Source organism: Sus scrofa, chromosome 8, assembly GCF_054392235.1.
Source record: "Sus scrofa isolate SSC_HxYL_T2T_F1_AM1 chromosome 8, Sscrofa_HxYL_maternal_Yorkshire_Landrace_v2.0, whole genome shotgun sequence".
NCBI lineage: Eukaryota > Metazoa > Chordata > Mammalia > Artiodactyla > Suidae > Sus > Sus scrofa.
In genome coordinates, this window is record NC_139390.1 from 19,449,302 (window position 1) to 19,454,719 (window position 5,418).

Sequence of the window (5,418 nt, forward strand, 5' to 3'; positions counted from 1 at the left end):
TCAGGATCCAGTGTTGCCATGAGCCGTGGTGTAGGTTGCAGACATGGCTCAGATCCTTTGTTGCTGTGGCTGTGGTGTAAGCCTGCAGCTGCGGCTCTCATGCAGCCCCTACCCTGGGAACTTCCACATGCTGTGGGTGCAGCCCTTTAAAGCAAAAATAAATAAAGTAAATAATTAAAAAATGAAAACCTAATTATTTCTGTACCAGAAGTTCAACTTCACTAACAGTAGCAAATATGCAAATTAAATTCACTTTGCAATCCTACTTTTCACCAATCAGGATGGTAAAAATCTGGAAATCTGATTTACTTTACTATCCAAAGCATAGGAAACAGACCCTCTTACAATGCTATGAGGAGCAAATTTTTACAATCCCTGTGGAGGGAATTTGGTAATATCTGTTAATTACAGTCACATGCATCCTTTGATCATGCATTTCCATATCTAGGAATTTATTCCCTAGACACATACACACATGTGTAAAGATAAAAGAACAGGATTGGAGTTCCTGTGGTGGCGCAGCAGAAATGAATCCGACTAGGAACCATGAGGTTGCAGGTTCCATCCCTGGCCTCGCTCTGTGGGTTAAGGATCTGGCATTGCCATGAGCTGTGGTGTAGGTCACAGACACGGTTCAAAGCCTGCATTGCTGTGGCTGTGGTGTGGGCCGGCAGCTGTAGCTCTAATTCGACCCCTAGCCTGGGAACCTCCATGTGCCACAGGTACAGCCCTAAAAAGCAAAAAAAAAAAAAAAAAAAAAAAAAAAGAATAAATAAAAAAGAAAAAGATTACTCAGAGCAGTATTGAAATAGAGAAAGATGAGAAACAACCCAGTATTAATCAGAAACTGGTTAAATATAAATTACTGTACATACAGACTATGGGATACTATGAAATGAGAAAAATCTTTACTTAAGTACTGATATTCTCCAAGATATAAAGGGGTCAAAAAACCCTCAAGATGTGTAACTGTACACACAGTGTGTTAATATTTGGGTTAAAAAGTTAAAAAAGGAGTTCCCAACGTGGCTCAGTGGGTTAGGAACCTGACAGAGTATCACTGCTGTGGCTCAGGTTGCTGCTGTGGTGCAGGTTCACTTCCATATGCTGCAAGTGCAGCCAAAAAAAAAAGAGAGATTGGGTAAGATAAAGATTAAACAAGATTATGGAGGCATAATCCTGGTAAATAGTAAGTGCTTAGTAAGTATTAACTAGTATTGCCTTTTCTAGGGCCGCTCCCGCGGCATATGGAGGTTCCCAGGCTAGGGGTCGAATTGGAACTGTAGCCGCCGGCCTACACGAGAGCCACAGCAACTCGGGATCCGAGCCTCGTCTGCAACCTACACCACAGCTCACGGCAACGCCAGATCCTTAACCCACTGAGCAAGGCCAGGGATTGAACCCGCAACCTCATGGTTCCTCGTCGGATTCGTTAACCACTGCGCCACGACGGGAACTCCAGGATGGGCATTCTTGAATCATTTTGACTCTTCGTTTTTTCACTGTAGACAGTGAGATTTTGTGCAGTAGGTCCCCAGAATGCATTCCTCTTCTAAGTGCCCATAGGTACCCTTTGACCCACATCTCCCCAGTCCCCACACCTGCAGTCCCTAAACCCACCACTCTGCTCTAAGTCTGGCCTTTTTAGATGCCACATGTAAGTGAGATCATACCTACATGATCTCACTTGCTTTTCTCTGTCTGACTTATTTAATATAATGCCCTCAAGTTCTATCCATACAGATGTAAATGGCCAGATTTCCTTCTTTCTCACAGCTGCGTCATATTCCATGATATATTTATACCACGTCTCTTTATCCATTTATCCATTGATGGACACATAGGTTGTCTCCATACCTTGGCTATTGTGAGTGATGCAACAATAAACACGAGAGGGCGGACATCTTTTCATATCCTGTTTTCTTTTCCTTTGGATATGTATCCAAAAGTGGGATTACTGGATCACATGGCAGTTCCATTTTTAATTTTTAACAATACCGTCTTGACACTGGAAAGTTACCAAAAGACTAGATCTTAAGTGTTCTCACCACCAAAAAGAAATGATAATTACGTGATGTGATGGAAGTGTCAGCTCACAGTATGGTAGTAACCATATAGCAACATATAATTGTATCAAATCGACATGCTGTACACCTTAAACTTCACAATGTTACATGTCAATTATAGCTCAATTTTAAAAAAGGCACGTGAGAGTCTGGTCTCATGTCTGTATGAAACTTAACTGAAAATAAGGAGATAAGCTTGGAATAATTCTTTAAAGTCTTCTTTTAACAAGAGGCTGAGTTTTGACAAGAGCTGCTAATTAAGTCTGCAAGGAGGATAGAGTGCTGATTAAATCGGCTGTACCTGCTGGTGGAAGATCCTCAGAAATAATGAAGAGCTGTCAAATTCTTCCAGCCCTGTGGGGCCACAGTTACATGCTCAGCTCTTTTGGGCTCATTTTCATGTAATCTGCCAGAATACCCACAACGGCCCTTATTGCAGGCTTCTTGGTGGAAAAATAGAAACAATAGACCTGGCCAGTCCTTGTACAATTACTTACTGTGCTCCTTCTCTGTACCAGCATTGTACAGAGGCTAGGAGTGACCCTGACATGGCCCTGCTTTAATAACTGAACACTCTCACTGGGGAAATGAAGCAAATACCAAAGTACAAAGACCTGAACAATGTGGCAAAAGTATGTAATTAATTGCTTCATTGAGTGGGAAAGACAAGGAGCCTGGGGAACTCACAGGAAGGGGAAGCTGATGAAGATGGCAAGAAAGCAGCTCCAGCTTTGGTGTCAAATGGAAAATGACAGCAAGCTTCCTCCCACCTTCACAGGAGGCATAACTTCTCTCTACACACATGGTAACCCATATGACTTGCCTTAGCTGATGGCACATTAGCAGAGGTGATGCGAATAAAGCCTTTAAATATACTTGCCCCATTGGGTTTTGAGCATTTCGTCATGAGATGGTTGGGGAAGACAAACTTTTCCTCTATCCTCTTTAGTACGGTGAACAGGGGCCTGCAGATTAAAGCAATAAAAGACACATTAATAAGAGAAAAGACTAATCCTTTCTTTATTCTTTTTAAGGCTGCCCTCATGGCATATGGAAGTTCCCAGGCTAAGGGTCGAATGGGAGCTGTAGCTGCCGACCTACACCACAGCCATAGCAACTTGGGATCCAAGCCTTGCCTGTGACCTACACCACAGCTCGAGGCAATGCCCGATCCTTAACCCACTGAGAGAGGCCAGGGATCGAAACCATATCCCCTTGGATACTAGTTGGGTTCATTACTGTTGAGCCACAACAGGAACTCCAAGAGAAATACTTTTTCTACTGTAGAGAGTTTACTGAAAAAGAGAAACACAAAGAAGTGATTAGACTCAAAAGCTTATATGCCATTTTAACAAGGGAAAGGGGGGATTTGAAGGATGATGAAGGAGAGAAAGTAACTGGAAATATATGGGAAACTGATGGGATATAAGGGTTATTTTAGAAAGATTTTCTTTTTCCTTTTAAGGGCCACACCTGCAGCACATGGACTTTCCCAGGCTAGGGGTCCAATCGGAGCTGCAGCTGCTGGCTTATGCCACAGCCACAGACCCACACTGCAGCTTCCAGCAATGCTGGATCCTGAACCCACTGAGTGAGGCCCGGTATCAAACCTGCATCTTAATGGATACTAGTCAGTCTCTTCATCTGCTGAGCCACAACGGGAACTCCTAGAAAGATGTTTTTTACTGCAGACTCATCTCAGGGCTGACGCTCCCTCTTCAGTGAAAAGAGTTGCTCTCCTCTTCCTGGTGCGGGAAAGGAGACACTTTCCCAAAGGGGAATGTATGCCCTGCTTTTGAACAGAAAAGAGCAGAGAATTCTTCCTGTATCTGCTGATTCTCAAGACTCCTTATGCCAAAGTGGTAGATTTCAGGCTTGCGTATCCTGGTCCCATTCAAAATGCCCCAGTTGCCTGCGGATCCCAGAAGAATAAAAGACAGGTAGAGAATGCTTGCACCCACTCAACAGCCTGGAGCCAAGCCCCGTCTAGATCAGCCGAACCACAGCCAACCCACAGGTGCCCGAGCAAGAAGTAAGTTTCTCGTTCCTTGGTATAATCGCAATGAGTTTATTCGTCTGTACAGTGGGGAAATCGGGTATCTTATCTGCAGTGGTACCGTGAGGATTAAGTGAAATACAAACCTCACGTCTCAGCTTTCCACATCCTAAGGATACATAACGGAGGTCACCTTAGTTTTGAAACCTGACTGGCAAGGGCCCCTCTTCTCATGAGGAAATGAAGGGGTCCATAAGTGGCCCCGATGTTCCTCAGGGTGGGGGTGTGTCCCCCACCCCCCAGCCCCTGGTCCCCACAACTCTCCCAGGCTACGACTCCGTGGGTTCCTCATGATCAATCAGCTCAGGCTGGTCATTTGGTGACTCAGTAACAAACAGCAGAGGATTTGAACTTCATGATGCAGGAAGGCTTGACTCATTTCCTCACTTAACAAACATCTGTAGAGTACCAAGCCCTGTATTTCAGCGGCACATGGAGCTGGATTTGCGACCTGGGATAACGGCTCTGATAAGGAGACTGAGATACCTCCGCACTTATACTCCATTAGTGGCCTTTACAGCCTGCTGGGACCCTGAGGAGGCAGAATTTAGTAAAACAGCTCTTTTTTATTTATTTATTTATTTATTTTTGGCTTTTTGGAGCCACTCTCGGGGCATAGAAAGTTCCCAGGCTAGGGGTTGAATCGGAGCTGCAGCCGTGGGCCTACGCCACAGCCACAGCCACACCAGATCCAAGCTGCGTCTGCGAGCTACACCACAGCTCATGGCAACGCTGGATCCTTAACCCACTGAGCGAGGCCAGGGATCGAACCCACAACCTCATGGTGCCTAGTCAGATTCATTTCCACTGTGCCACGTAGGAACTCCAAAACAGCTCTTTCAAATGTGAAATATTTCTAGAATGGCAGCGTTAAGAAGAAATCATCTGGAGTTCCTGCTGTAGCTCAGCGGGTTAAGAACCAGGCGTAGTGTCCATGAGGATGAGGGTTCTATCCTGGACTTGCTCAGTGGGATAAGGATCTGGCGTTGCCACAAGCTTTGGTGTAGGTCACAGATGCGGCTTGGATCTGATTTTGCTGTGGCTGTGGGTGTGGCTGGCAGCTGCAGCTCAGATTTGACCCCTGGCTGAGGAATTTCCATAGGCCGCGGGTGTGGCCCTAAAAAGAAAAAGAAAAAGAGAGAAGACATCACCTGTAAACTCAGCCTCGGTCTCTCCAGCCTGCCTGAGGACTTGTTGCTGAGTCTGGGGGTCCTTAGGATCAATTTCCCTCCCCGCCCCAGCTCCCATCAGGCCGTCCCAACCTATGGCCCTCAAATCTATCAGGTGTGTCTGAGC